This window comes from Hydra vulgaris, chromosome 13, assembly GCF_038396675.1.
Source record: "Hydra vulgaris chromosome 13, alternate assembly HydraT2T_AEP".
Classification (NCBI taxonomy): Eukaryota; Metazoa; Cnidaria; class Hydrozoa; order Anthoathecata; family Hydridae; genus Hydra; species Hydra vulgaris.
The window spans coordinates 6352368-6369374 of NC_088932.1; positions in this window are offsets into that span (position 1 = coordinate 6352368).

Here is a 17007-nt window from a genome sequence, read left to right on the forward strand (position 1 = left end):
TATAGCAATTTTAAACATGCTTAATATGTTATATTTTATTGTCTAACTATTGATTTTAATTGACAAAATGTTTTTTTTATTGTTAATCTTGCTTTTATACTCAGATATTTTAAAGCTTATATATGTGTGCTTTAATAATTTCATAAATTTGGCTGCCACTAGGTGCCACTTTGGTTTTCTCTTACGTTTGAACTCTTGCCTAACAAAAAATCTGTTATTGCGCTCAAAAACTTTTATTTGCACAAAATTTTAAAACACGCAGAAAACATATAATACGGTCTTACTCATTCTAAACGTATTACTGAACAATAATGTATATATATATATATATATATATATATATTATATATATATATATATATATATATATATATATATATATATATATATATATATATATATCATATATATATATGTCCTGCTGCCTTGTAGGATACGCCTGCCTTCATGTCCTGCTGCCTTGTAGGATACGCCTGCCTTCATGTCCTGCTGCCTTGTAGGATACGCCTTTTTAGGCAAAGGCTAGGAGATGCCAACTCCGATTTAAAACACCCCCTGCCTTGGGGCTCTTGGTTGAGTAAAGGCTAGAGATGGTGTCTCGATAAAAATACTCATCCTGGGCAGATGTTAAATGCACCCAGCTACTGTCTTGTAGAAGGCCTCCTAGGCAAAGACTTAAGGGGTAAACAGATTCTATCTGTTGACCAGCCTCGCACCCCTTCTTCATCTATTAGGCTGGCGCAGATGTATTTTTAATACATTGTTTCCAGTTTAGGATGTTGAATGCTGGATCTTCTTGACTCAATGCATGGGTTTGCTTGTGTCACTGTTTTTTATGACTAGGCAACTCATTCTATTATCTCCTTATGAGGGTACAGCTCTAAAACTCAGTTTTATGGTTCTGAGGCCGGCTGGTAGTTAGGTTTCCCGAACTCTGTGGTAGCTCTCAGAGAGGCTGATTCCATCAACAGCTGAAAAATATCAAAGTATTAACAGTGCCATGTTGCGCATGGATGGTGTCCCTGTTTGTACTTTTGGTGTGCATTGCGGAGGCCACATTTGGAGCCCTTTGTTACGGCTTAGGGTTTATTAGTAGTAATGAGGCAATTGCTTGGGCTATTAAACGGTGTTCTGAGTACTATCTATGCTTTGAGTCAAGTTCTTCAATCTAATTTAAAAATGAATAAAGTACCAAAAACTATAAAACACAAAAAACCATCATCATCACGAAGTTCTCTAAACCTATCATTCACTAATATTCGTGGTCTTCGAAGTAACTTTTCTTCTGTTGAGTCTTATCTCTTGCAAAGTTCACCAGACCTACTTGCTCTTTGTGAGACTAATTTGAGTTCGGCTGTCTCATCTTGTGATCTTAGTGTTGATGGTTATCTTCCTCTGATTCGTAAAGACTCCAATAGTCACATGCTTGGCCTGGGCATTTACATTCGTAAGAATTCACCTGTTTGTCGTGAAACTAGGTTTGAATCCACAGACTATTCTTTCATGTGCTTTCGTTTAGCACCACTTCACTCTATCGCCTTTCTCTTTGTTCTATATCGATCTCCTTCATCTCAAGACTGTACACTTTTTGATGTTATTTCTGATCATATTGACCAAGCCCTCTCTCTTTATCCATCAGCTAATATAGTTGTTGTCGGTGACTTTAATGCTCACCACTCTGAATGGCTTGGCTCTAGTGTCAGTGACTCTGCAAGCATTAAAGCCCACAACTTTTGCCTTTCTCAATCCCTAACTCAAATAGTCAACTTTCCAACTCGCTTTCCTGAAAACCCGAATCATTTACCTTCTCTACTGGACTTATGTCTTGTTTCTGATCCTAGTCAGTGCTCAGTTTCTCCACATTCACCCTTAGGTGCTTCTGATCACAGTTTGATCTCTTTAAAACTAATATCTCATTCTTCTTCATCACCTGAATACCCCTACTATCGAACCTCTTACAACTACAGTAAAGCTGACTGGGATTCTTTCCGTGATTATCTTCGTGATGGCTCTTGGGTAGAAATCTTTCAACTTCCTGTCGACAAATGTGCTTCTTATATAACTTCGTGGATTCAGGCTGGCATGGAATCTTTTATTCCCTCTCGACGATTCCAGGTCAAGCCTCACTCTCCTCCATGGTTTTCCTCACACTGTGCTGCTGCGATTGCCAATCGAAACCGTTACTTCCATATTTATCAGCAAAACAATTCTCCAGAAAACAGACGTCTGTTCATTACTGCTAGAAACAACTGTAAAAAGGTTTTGTCTAACGCCAAAACCCGCTATTCTCAGGTCATGAAATCTCGTATCTCATCTCAAAAATTAGGCTCTCGTGACTTCTGGAGAATCTTTAATAATATCAATAATAAGGGCAAATCTATAATTCCACCTCTCTTGTATGGTTCAGACTTTGTCACCTCACCTAAAGACAAAGCCGAACTGTTTGCTAAAAACTTTTCATCAATATCATCTCTTGATTCCACTAGTTGCTTTCTACCTGATATTGCCAACAAACAGGTTAATCCATTGCTTGACATTCATATCACTCCAGCATCTGTATCTAAAGTGATTTCCTGCCTAGACTCTTCTACAGCTTGTGGCCTGGACAACATACCTGTTATTGTCTTGCAGAAGTGTTCTCCGGAGCTGTCGTCTATACTCTCAAAACTATTCAACAAGTGCTTATCAGAGTCTTGCTTTCTAGCCTGCTGGAAAGCGGCATCTGTTATCCCTATATTCAAAAATTCTGGAGAGCGATCTGATTCGTCTAACTACCGTCCCATAAGTCTTCTTCCTATCATAAGCAAGGTTTTTTAATCTTTAATTAACAAACACTTAATTTCTCATCTTGAATCTAATAACTTACTTTCTGACCATCAATATGGATTTCGATCTTCTCGTTCTACAGCTGATTTGCTAACAGTAATAACTGACAGGTTTTATCGTGCGTTAGATGAAGGTGGAGAGGTTAAGGCCATCGCTCTTGACATTTCAAAAGCGTTTGATAAAGTTTGGCATGCTGGTCTTCTCCATAAGCTTTCTTCTTATGGTGTATCCGGCAACATCTTTAAGATCATTGAATCCTTCCTTTCCAATCGTAGCATAAAAGTTGTCCTCGATGGACAACACTCTTCTTCTTATTCTGTAACTTCAGGGGTTCCTCAAGGTTCTATCCTTGGCCCTATACTCTTTTTAATTTACATTAACGATCTTCCAGATATTCTCACATCTAAGGTGGCATTGTTTGCTGATGATACTACCATTTATTCTTGTCGTGATAAGAAACCAACACCCTCTGATTGCCTGGAGGGGGCATTTGAGCTTGAAAAGGATCTCACTTATGCTACAGCATGGGGCTCACAGTGGCTGGTGAACTTTAATTCAGATAAAACCCAATTTTTTTCAGCCAATCGTTATCGCAATAATTTAGATCTTCCTATATTTATGAACGGTGATGTAATCGATGAGTCACCTACTCTTCATCTTCTAGGATTAACTCTTACTTCCAATCTTTCTTGGAAACCATATATCAAATCGGTTGCAAAATTAGCATCTGCTAAGGTTGCATCTCTTTATCGAGCTCGCCACTTTCTTACTCTGGATTCTATTCTCTACCTCTATAAATCTCAAATCCGGCCTTGTATGGAATACTGTTGCCATATCTGGGGCGGATCTTCTAATGATGCCCTTTCTCTTTTAGACAAGGTGCAAAAACGCATTGTAAACATAGTTGGACCTGCTCTTGCAGCCAACCTTCAACCATTATCACATCGTCGTAATGTTGCTTCTCTTTCTCTTTTCTACAAATACTATAATGGGCACTGCTCGAAAGAGCTAGCGTCTCTTGTGCCATCTACTAAAATTCATTCTCGTGTTACTCGTCATTCAATTAAGTGTCATCCTTTTTCTGTGACTGTTCCTAAGTGCTCCAAAAACGCTTATTCGTCTAGTTTTTTCCTCGAACATCAGCTCTTTGGAATTCGCTTCCTTCATCTTGCTTTCCTGATTCATATAATTTGCAATCTTTTAAATCGTCCGTCAATCGTTATCTTGCTCTACAATCTTCATCTTTTCTCTTACAGTAACTTCCAACTTTAATTAGTGGCTGCTTGCAGCCTTGTTGGAAGCGAAGATGTTTAAAAAAAAAAAAATATATATATATATATATATATATATATATATATATATATATATATATATATATATATATATATGTATATCCTAATTTAAATTTTGTTCTTATTAATTTAGCGCTTGTCAAACAATATGGATTTAATAATCTATTTTGGTTGGTTTGTGACTACTCATTTTAGATGTTGAAATAGAGTTTTTATTAAGGGTAAATGCTTGTCACAAGAAGTAAAATTCACTAATTTATTTGACTCAACAGTCTGTCAATACGTGAAAAAGAAGGCAATATACTTGTATACGACTTTATTAAAGAACAAGATTTGGAGTTTCAAAGCGAGTTTGCTAAGCTTGTACGACTTGTAGAATGCATTGTCAAAAATTTTTGGTGATTGTGAATGTATGGGAACAATATAATCATAAAAATTTTAAAAATTCTGTAGACGCTCGTAAAATCTGCTAATTAAAAAAACTAATTAATTAAGCTAGAATACAGTTTTTTTCTACAGGAAAAAAAGTTTATCTACCAACGTGTAATAGCACGTGTAATAACACTAGTTAATCATGTTTAACTTAAATAAGTTTTGCTTTTCACAAGCGAGGATCTCATAATAAAACGCGTACTAAATAGTGTACATAGCACAAATAAAACATATGCAACTAATAAAAGTTTTTATTTTTTTTTAGTCATTTTTATGGTGCTCCCAGAAGTCCTTGCAATCTTATCACGGAGCACCGCGGGAGAGCATTTAACTAAAAATTCACGCCTCCTTCCTTACCAATGTCACTTATTGGGCTAGAGCCGGGATCGAACCCGGGACTTATGGATTCTGAGCCAGAACTCTAACCACTGCGCCACAGTTAGTTGCTGCTAAGTAAAATTAGGTATCCATAGCAACTAAATAAAAAATATATTCACGTTTTCAAAAAGAGTGACCTCATATTGGTACTTATGCAAAATTTGGTAAACATAGCACTCGTAAAAATATCTGCAAATACCAAAACTAGATTTTTGCTATTTGTAATTTAGTATCCATAGTAACAAATTAAAAAAATAACACCTTCAGAAGAAGCGCAGACATTATACTTATCCTAATTTTAGTCAATACAGCCGTAATATTAAATTAGTTATGAATTTTGTCCAGTAAAAGTGAGTTTTGGCCCACTGTGCATTACCTTCAATTTCTTTATTAAATAAAATAAAACAAGGTGGAGTTGATGCAATAAAGACTGTTAAAACACTTAAAACTTAACATGTTAAAACTTTGTGAGAAAGGTTCTATAAATTAAGATATAATACTAATTGTAGATAAATTCCAGCTCCAGAAACAGGCGCAATACTGTAGTGGTGTCTAAGTAGGCACAGATGACAATGGTACTCTGTACCAAAAAATTGTTGCATTTTTGACTGTTAGTTTAAAGAAATCTATTCCTTATGTCATAAAAGCAGTACCTGAAGATACCATAAGTGGTAAATGGCTTTCGGAGCAAATATGAAATTCTATTAGTTTTCTTTCTTTATCTACATTCGAGGAGTTGTTACTGAACTTCATCAAGCAAATATAAATGCATTTAGTTTGCTTCATTCCAAATTTGTTAATTAATCAAATTTTTTTATTTATTATACTGATGGTCCAAATATTAAAATATACTTATTTTATGATAGTGTTCAGATTGTTCAAAATATCAGAAATAATTTATTACACAGTAAAAAATTTGTCTTACCATAATTTACATATAATATAAAAAAGGACGTCTATAATTGTCTAGCTGGTTATATTACTTGAAGACATTTTCATCTTCTACATTCTAAAGATGAACAAATTCAAGATAATTTTAAAAAAGCTCCGAAAACTACATATCAAAGTTATAACTCTGGAAATAAAAAGCAAAATGATTCTCTTGCACTGTCAATTTTCGATGAAATAACAATTGCAATTTTTAAAAGTTATTCTCCAGAACAAAATGACATTTCTGGTTTTTTAAACATTTTTTAAAAATGGTGGACTGTTTCAAATTCAAAACAACAATTTAGTCCTAATAAACTTGGTAATACAATTACTTTTGATGATTGGTAAAACCACATTTTTTAGGCAACTAGCTGATTGGATTAAACTTTGACAGAAAACTCAATTATTTACTTTATCAAAACAAACATCATCTGCTCTTATTACAACTCTGCGTTCTCAAGCAATGCTCAAATAGGCGAGCTTATCGAAGATGGACATTTTTATATGCTTACTTCACAACTTCAAAGTGACCCTGTAGAACGTAGATTTTTTCAATATTGACTGATGAGTGGTGGAAGATTTCTAGTAAGTTTACAAGAAGTTCAACATTCAGAAATTATTTTAGCATGTCAGACTTTAATTAAGGAGAATGTAAATTTTTGGGATAAAGATTTTAAGAACAATTATGATAACCTAATTAATGATGAATTACTAATAATATTAGACTTTAACTCAAATGAGATATTAGAATTAATTTTTTTACCTAAAACTGAAGAAACTGCAACAACAATTCCTGGTTATATAGCAAAGAAATTGATAAAAAGAAGTAAATGTAACGATTGCAGTTTATGCTTGCAACAGGTGCAAGCAATATAAATACTTGTCCATATCAACAAATACTTTAACGAGATATCCTTACTGTGCCTATATTTTCACTTAAAGATTTCACATGTGGATGTTTTGCAATATTAGATAATCTTTCAAATTTAATAACTAAACAAGGTGCTAATGTCAAAGATTTATCAAGCTTTGTTTTATCAAAATACTTTCCAACAGTTTGCTTTTCTTGCAATTTACACAAAAATTGGGGGTCTAAATTTGCTACTAAAATTATAACTAATGTTTTTTTTAAATTAGCAGAAGGTAATCAATACCAATGTACAAAAAAGTACTGTTCAAAATTTTAAAAGTAGACAGAAAAATAATGTATATATATATATATATAAAAAAAAAAAAAAATAAAGCACTTATAGAAAATAACATAAAAAAATAAATATATAAAAGAACACAAATTTCAACCTTTTTTTTTGAAAATTCCTAGTGTTGACAATTTAATTGTGTAATGTACAAATATATATTATAGATACAAATACATATATATAATATACATAGATATATATGTTTATTAATACACAAATCGCTAGTATGAAAATAAAAAAATTCCTCATTATTGTGAATACTATTTCATTCTTAATATTATATTTATACTATCTATTTAGTCTAGGTGAGATATAATAATGTTTTCTTGATAGTTGTGCAGCCATGTTTTTTTATTATTAGGCCTCTTAGAATCAGCCTCTAAAATGTAACATACACGGCCGTGTAATATAGTAGGCCTAGTCAGAGTATTACGTAATTTTATAAATCAAATATGTATTTGTCAATCTTAAACTTGATGATATTATAAGAAACTTTGCTAAATAAGTGTTTACTTATTTCGCAAAGTAAAATAAAATATTTTGAATTTAAATTCAAATAAAAATCAATTTAAAGAGGTTTTTAATTTTTTTGTAGAGTTTGCTAAGGTTAGATGTAACACAGTAGAGTTTGCTAAGGTTAAATGTTTGAGTATATAAATATGAAAACGTTTGAGAGATGAGATAATAACTAGAATCGTGTATTTTAAGAAATTTGTTTTTTTCTTTGAAAAACTACGAATACCTGTATCGAAGTCTTTATGTCTTGCTACATCAGACTCAATACTTAGCCTTGCCAGTTTAATCTTATCAGATCAATCTTGACTTGTTATAGAACTAAATAAATTTTTGAAAAGTTTGTGCTTGTAAAAAATACTTTGTGCTGATGCTACTATTTCAAGTAATATAAGGATTATCTTTTTACCCAACATTAATGTTTAGAAGTATGCTTTTTAATTTGCATTTTTAAATTCTAGTTAATCCCCCCCCAGCAAAAATAAAAGTAGTGTTACAGGATGCTGGCATCAACTTAAGTCTTTAAAATGTATGGAAAATAATAGATTTGAGTAAAATTTGATTTCAAAGTAGTTTTAAGAAACTCCGATAAATATTTTTAGACTAGTTAGTCTGAAGTTTAGATACTTATAAATAGATTGTCTTGATTTGAAAAATCATAATTATTGTGTTTGTTGATTTCTTTTGTGATTTGTTTGTTATGAGTAAGTTAGTGTTGTCAGCAAAATAGTGAGTGATTAAAAGTTTTTGTCATATATTACAATAGTTTATAAAATAAGAAAAAGAAATGACCCTAATGCGAACCATGGGGTACACCTGTGATGCATTTTATTGGAAAATATTTATCAACATCAATGGATATAAAATGCGATCTATTAAGATGAAATGATGGAAACTAATAAAAAGTATTTCCTTAAATACCATAACGTTTAAACTTGCATATGAGAATGGGTTTCGAGATAAAGTTTCTAAGAATTTGACATACAGGACAACAGAGTTTACAATCAATTTTTCTGAATTAAGCTAACCAGAAATGACGCTAGTAAAGAATACTTTTACGGTAGACTTCAATGATTCGTTTCAAGAAGAAATAATCAATTTTAAGGATAATTATGGTTGTCCGGACTTATTTAGAATAAAATTATTTCCAACTTCTGAATTGCAAAGTCATTTTTGCAAATATTCTCTTTGCAAACTCTTGCCTTTCACAAATACGTGTATTTTTACGGCAGGGTTTACAACACTTCTAAATGTATAAAGAAAATATCGGAATTGGCTAAAGGCTTTGGTAAAAATGTTATGAAATTATTTTTATGACTTAATCAAGTTGTATATTATTTTGTAATTTATAAACTAACGACATTATTTTAGCTTTTTTGATATAAATAAGTAAAAGGTTGCTCATTATTTGATGTAAATTATTCAGAAAAAGATTTTTTCATTTTCTTGCTACATAATTTATTTTGATTTTTGTTTTATGAGGCCATAGAAGACCTGTCAGTCTTTTCACATCTTTTGATAATGGTAGTACAAATGTACATATGGCTGCTAATGATAGTAAAAAGTTAGTATACATGTTATTTGTACAGTGAAAATATTATAAAAGTTTTTATTGGTTGGCCAACACCCAAAACTTTATCCGTTGCTGCGGGTCATGTAGGTCTTTTTGGCTGTAATACTGATTAAATAAAGAGCTTAATTAAAAGTGAATTTACTGGTTTAAAACGCGATTCTTTGTTTTTATACGTAAAGTTGTTTAGTGACCTACTAACTTACAATAGCAGGTTATTATTGCACCACTTGATTTGATTTATTTTGTTTATTGATTATTGCGCTCTTAATAATTAGAGGCTCTTAGGCAATGCTTACTCTTACTAAGTGGATCGATTGCTATTGTTGCTATTGCTTAAAACTCAAGCTCAAAAAAACTGCTCACAATTGAAATAGTCGAGATAGCTTGATTTTTTAGTCAAATATCAAACTTTTTTTTTTGCGGTTATATTACATTTATATCGACATCAGGTTATATGGACAAGTTGCATAAATATAATTGTGAAGAATGACATTTAATGTTGTAAAATATAATTGTGAAGAATGTTATTATTTATTTCATTCTTCTCAAAATCAGAAATTGTATTTCTCTTATCATACGCCCGGCATGATTTACTGACCCGAGCTTTCTAAATATGTTCTTTTCATCACCATATAATACTATTGTTGCCAATTCTCCTAACTTCAGAAAATTACCTGCACCCATCCTAAATAATATTATATATGTAAAATATACAATACAAAATACAACATTACTAAACTTATTTTTCAATAAAGTATTTAGTATACTTAGAATTTCAATACTTTTTTAATTGTATTTGTCTTAATATTTTGATGTTTTTATTTTGATGTTTTGAGAAAAAGTTGAGGCTTTTTTAATTATTTCCGCAGCCACCTATTAGTATCTCTAATTTATATAAAACTTAAGACAATAGTTTTTTGAATAATTGAAATTAATAGTTTTTAAACATCTTAAACAAACTATTATCTGGGCTGTTAGTTTTACTCTTCTAATAATGTTCCAGCCGTAAAAATAGGCTGTTCATTGGTGTGATGTCTGTGAGCTAACCTAATGCAAAGAATTTCTTTGTTACCAGAATTTACAAAATTTTCCAAAATGAAGCTATGTAGTTTTCCAGAAATATCAAATTAATAAAGAATTTTCAAAATTTTATTTTTCTGCATCCCGAAAAGCTCAGTCTATCCATTTATCCTAATGGAAACATCAAGTCTATTAATAGTCTTTTCCATTTTTAAACTCTTTTGCTGTTTCCACTAAAATTGAGAATAACAAGCAACGATGACAATTTAATTAGAAAGAATTTAATCTATTATTAGATGTGTTATAAGTTTTATAACCTTTTTTCCTTCTTTAATTAAAACGTTTTCGGGAACTCTAAAAACCAGTTGAAAAATATAGTGTATAATCAGAAACATCCCACTTTGAATTAGTAATAACACCTGCCACTATTGCAATAAGTTGTCTTGCAAAAAGTTCATCACCTATCGCTGTGTGACCTGTTTACTTTAAAATATTTTAAGTAACAAAAGAAGAAAGATTGTCTTTATTTTAAAGTATTATTTAGTAACAAAAGAAGGAAGATTGTCTTTATTTTAAATATCCAAGGTACTTATAATCATAACAGTTTCCGCTGAACAATTTCCGATAATTTTTTGTGTGATCTATTTACATTGTTTGTGAACCTTTTTCCATTTGCTTTTACTTGCCTCGTCATATTTTCTATTTGGTCCAAATTTAAGAAGATATCTTTATTTTTGGCTTTAAATGTCTTTTTCCTGTCTTTAATATTTTCAAATAGTTTTTCAATGGATTTATAAATCAAAAAGCGTTTTAACAATTCTTCAATAAATTTATTCTTTTTTTAATCTGATAAGCGTTTCTTTATCTATTCTTTTGCAGTTTGTATTAATTGTTTACCTTGAATCAATCTTTTCTTTTAACATTTAACCAATCTTTTCATATTATAAAATCTTTACTTTAAAATGTTTTAGAAAATTAAAAAATTTTAAAAAAAATTTAGGGCGTTTAAGTTATTTATTAAGATAATTTAAGTTTTAGCTGATATTTTCCTAAATTCTGATGGGAAGACTCCAGCAAAATTTTATGGTTTTATCAATACAGACATTACACAGCAGTCCGTGTGTGATAAGCATTACAACTTAAACAAATTTATTTTGAAATGGCATCCAATAAAAACTTGTTTGTTTTATTTTTGGGTTTTAATTTCACAGATATAAGTAGTATTTCTTCGCCAGTAGGAAGTTAATAGTTTTAGAGTTTTTCTTTAACCGATAATACAAGAAATGTCTTTGTCTTAAAGCCAGAACGCTTAATCAATAAATGCTTAATCATACAAATGCCATCGCTCCCAATGATGTTGAACTTCAAGTCATCACTCAACAGGACAGTTCGTCATTTCTGCACATTCCAGTCAATATGAGATGTAGCAAACAGGAGTCTTTACTTCTGGTTTTTTAGTGAAATCAGCGGTTTCTTTGCAGGGCGTCGAGAAAACAATCCGGCTTCAACAGCACGTCGTCTGATTGTTCGGTCCGATACAGGCAGCTCTAATTGCTTTTGTATCTCAAATGATGATATCCAGGGATCCTTCTTGACGGATCTGACGATCATAGAATCCTCTCTAGAAGTGGTGGAACGCGGTCTTCCACCTTTGTTATCTGCTGCCAACTTCCCCGTAGAACGATAATTGGAACATAGTCTTGATACGGTCCATTTTTTGACGCAATATTTATCACAAATACTTTTTAATGACATTCCATTTACGTAATCGCCATAAATTTTCTTTCTTAGTTCCAATCCAAGACTGTCGTGAGCCATTTTTGCACTTGAAGTCATAAAAATAATAAAAATAAATAATCACGCTTCTCAAGGCTTACCGCGTTACATTTACCTTGTGATGATACAATAATGCTCTGTGGAACACAAAGTCTTGGTTGGATAAGGACTGTATTGATGTAATGAAGCACTTGTTGTATTTCACTTCTTGTATTGATGTTCTTCGATAAAACACTTTGATAAAATTCACTTCGATAAACTGTCTTGATAATATTGACTGATTGACTTCCATATACTGACTGAATTACATGTCAATTTACATGTCTCTTATATAGTAAAATGAACCTGTGTGAACCTGTTCTGGAAGATTCTAGATGCTTCTTCTCGATGCTTCTGGAAGCTTCTGGATGCGTCTGAATGCTTCTAAATGTTTCTGGATATTTCTGGATACTACTGGATGCTTCCAGATGCTTCTTCTGGAATTTTCTGGAAGCTTCTGCATGCTTCTGGAAACTTCTGGAAACTTCTGGATACTTCCTTTAATTATTAAAAAACTTCCGTGACGTTGACACGGACCAGACTTAAGAAAATGAAACAAACCAAAAAAGTTGCACTTGTTTTGTCCGCTGCAAAATGGCACTTGTCAACGAAATTCTGCCTGTGTGCTGTCACCTGTCAGCTGATTGCTCATGTCATGGCATGCTATGACTCCAGACTCCTGAACTGTTTGCTGTGGTAGTATAGTTCGTTTCGTCTTTAAGACATGTAAAATTAGGAACACTTTTTAGCATTGTTCGATGTCGGTTGCAAATGTTTTGTCCAATACTGTATATATATATATATATATATATATATATATATATATATATATATATATATATATATATATATATATATATATATATATATATATATATATATATATATATATATATATATATATATGATATATATATATATATATATATATATATATATATATATATATATATATATATATATATATATATATATATATATATGTACAAATATATTGAACAAAACTAGGTTATTTACTGCCAAAAATTATTTCAATATTTATATTCCTATATTGATGATTGGGAATATTCTACTTTAGTCCGTTAAACTACGTCCTCGGAAATAATCCTTTACAACAGCCTCTTATAATAACGATTAATACAATTGATTGAAATGTTCAGCATCTTTGGAGCCTTTCGCCTTTGACTTTTTTTAAATTTTCTTAATTTTATATTTCTGCTTCCAATGAAACCAAACACAGGTTTGTCTCATGAGCAAATGGAAATCTTCAAAGATATTCTCGAAGTAAAGATTCCAAGATAAAACGTATTACTTTTCAAAACTGTAACTTTGTAATAATTTACTTTGCATTAAATACAGTGGGTGAATAATAATTAAATATATATAGATGCATATATATATATATATATATATATATATATATATATATATATATATATATATACATATATATATATATATATATATATATATATATATATATATATATATATGCATATATATAAGTTTTTTCTTTATGAAGATATTGATTGTACGTTTTTATGAGGGTCAGTTATCATTCTTTAATGAAATAAAATCATTAATCGATAAACATCAGTGGGATATATCAATTTACGATAAAAAAAACTCCTAATGAAACTTCAAGCGAATATTATTTTATAAATAGTTTTATGTATTTTGGTTTAAAGTTACGATGGTTAAGTGTTCATAAGAATGTTTTAAGTGTTGATAAAAAAAATCTCATCATTAAAAGTTCAGAAAACGTTTCATTTGTCTCTTTTCATTGTCCATGTAAAATTGAGAATTGGAAACCGAAAGGTAATATTAAAGAATTATGGATACTAATGTCATACTATTATATTTCAAAAGAAAATTTTGAAGAATGTTTTCGTCCGTGGCTTCTAGTTTGTGAAAGACAGTATCTTGATTTTCACAGAGACATTGATTTTAGAGCACAGATTTACAAATGGATTTGTTTTTCAAATATCAAAGAATTTTCGATTGTATTTCGTGGAAAATGTTATCAAGATCTTGATGAGTTGAAATGCTTTCTTAAGTAAAATGTTAAAATGTTTGATATGAGAAAAAAAGCAATATAATATGGAGACTTGTCAAAAAACACGACTTTTTTTTAACTTTTGTTTAAAAAACTCTATAAACTCATAGTTTTACAAAATTTTTTTTACAAGTTAAAAGTTTTTTGTAGTACTAGTTTTGATCCTTACAAATTTTATTGAATAAATTTTACCAGATACTGTATTAGTTTGATAAAAAAAGCTTTTATATACTATTTCATAAATAAAATTGCTCGCACCTTAAGGCAATTCCATATTTTCCATCGAATATTGGTTCAGATGCATAATGGACCAGAACTTAACAAAAAGGTCAAAGTAAAAGGTCGTATATTTACCTTTTTAATCATTTGCAATTAACATGCATATGTATATGGCAATGAATATTTATTTTATAATGCACTTGATTCGTTTTGTAAAATCTTTAGGATGCTTCAAAGTCAAAAAGTCGTTAAAATATGTGTGAAAAACGTGAACAACATGTAAATACTGGTGATATATCTGTGACATTTAGAAATAATCTATCCTTATGGAACTTGAAAATATTTATACTTATAAAATATTTAAAATAAGCAACAACTCTAAGTGATGAACTGATTCAAATCTTTGTTGTTCTATTTATTCTCTAAGTGAAATAAATTATCAAGATACTATTTATGAGAAAAGCAGCGTATTTCGTAAATCTAGCTTTTCCTATAGAATATCTACTCTTCATGCATGGATTAGATGTATGGAATGTCTTCTCCACATCATATACAGAACAGGTTTTGAAAAATGGAAAATTAGGGGAGATGAAAATAAATTGTAGATGAAGGAGAAGAAAATATTGGTTCAGCGATGAATAAAGGAGAAGATTGGTTTGGCAGTGGATGTTCCTAAAACTGGCGCATCTGGAACGTAAAACGATGATAATACGGCAAGACTTTTTTTTAGGGTATGTTTTTTAAAAAAAATCTCACTTTTCCTTATAGATTTTATACTTCAAGCTAAACGATAAAATATAGCTCTATAAAATACTTTTATTTTCAATTTTTAAAAATGTTTTCATGATTATTCTGTTTCTGCTGAAGTATTGGGTATAGATAAGAAACTAACCATGTGTTAGTATATCATACTATGTACTGTCTTATGTATGGAAGAGGAAAGTCCTGGGACTCAAGAGATATATTGCAAGGAGACAGCTCAAAGTTTTCTTCATCAATACCCCTGTTTTTATATGCCGCAGGGTTTGTACAAACTTTTAATACTCTCTCACTAGGTTGTTTGCAACAAAAGGTTACCTAATGGTACGCTTCATAAAGAAGTTAAACTTCTACTTGTAGAAAACTTGTCATTTGTATGAACTTGTTTTATTTTTATGATTTCACAATTCAAAAAATTTTAATTTATTTATATGGGATGCTAATTAATCTAATTTGACCGTTGAAAACAATAAAGTTCCACTATTTCAAATTGGATTTTTGTTGTTGTTACAGATTTTACACATTCAGATGTTGCCATACTCCAAATTTAAGTATATTTATAGTAATGTTAAATGATAATACTTTCTAAAAAGCTGCGACGACTGGAGGCTGGGAAAAAAAGCACACCAAAATGTTATTCCCCTTACCCCAACAGTGAGAGCAATGAGTTAATAAATGAATTTATTAATTATACTATACTAAATTTGACGTTGGCATGCTTTAAATTTCATGGAATAGTATTATAGATTTTGAGAGTTATGACTAAATAAATTTTCAAGCCTCTCCAAAGTGAGGGGCTTGTTTATTTTAAACAGTCATAACTTTTTTCTCTGAAAGATTATTCCGTGAAATTTAAAACCTGCCAATTTAGTTAAATTTAGTATAAAATTGTAATAAAAATTGAATCAATAACTCATTGTCCTCACTTTCAGGGTGAGGAGAATAACTTTTTAGGGTATTTTTGTTCATAGGCTCCAATCACCGGAATATTTTGCAAAAAGGTTTTTGTTTGACATAAGTTTGCACAACGTTTAAAAGTGTCAAATCTGCAAAACCAAAAAATTATTCATTAGTATAAAAGGAGAATGGAAAATTTAAAGCTAAGTTAAAAAAAATTAACGAAAAAATAAAAAATTTAGAACATATTAATAAAGATATTGAAGAAAGTTAAAATTTCACGTAGGAAATTCAAGAAAAAAAATAAATAAACTGGAAAAAATGATAAGAAGTAAAAATAATAACGTTCTCGATGATGGTGGTAAAACAAAATTAAGACAGTTGGAGAACAGACTAAGAAGAAACAATCTTCGGATTTATGGAGTTATCGTAAACAAACTTGAAAATTGGGATGATACTGAAAGAAAAGTTCTAAACTTGTTCGAGAGTAATCTACGTCTTAGTAATATCAACATAGAAAGAGCTCACAGAACGGGAAAAAATGAAGAAAACAAGGCCAGAACCATAGTTGTCACATAACTTCACTATAAGGATAAAGTAAAGGTATTACAGGCAGCAAATAAACTCAAAGGATTGGGAATATATATAAATGAAGATTTTTCCGGCGAAACACGTAAAGTAAGAAAAAATATACTAAACAAGATGAAAGAATACAGAAAGAATGGTAAGTATTCTGTTATTATTTACGATAAACTCATTGTGAAAGATTTTAGGAAAAAGCAAACCCAGGGCTTAATCAGATTTTCTACTTTTAACCTTTGAATAAACATATTTCATTATACTTAATTAAATAATTACATTATTATTTATTATTATTATTTTTTTATTTGATACGTTTATCCTTACAATTTAGTCAAAATACTATTTTCCAAAACACTGAATTTAAATCAATTCTAAATAATAAAACAATATTATTGAATAAAGATTCTGATCCTGATATTAACTATTATAAAGAACAAATTAGAAGTTTCAATCAAATATACTATGATATAGAATCGAAAAACTTTATTTAAGGTTCGGATATTAATTCGTTCTTAC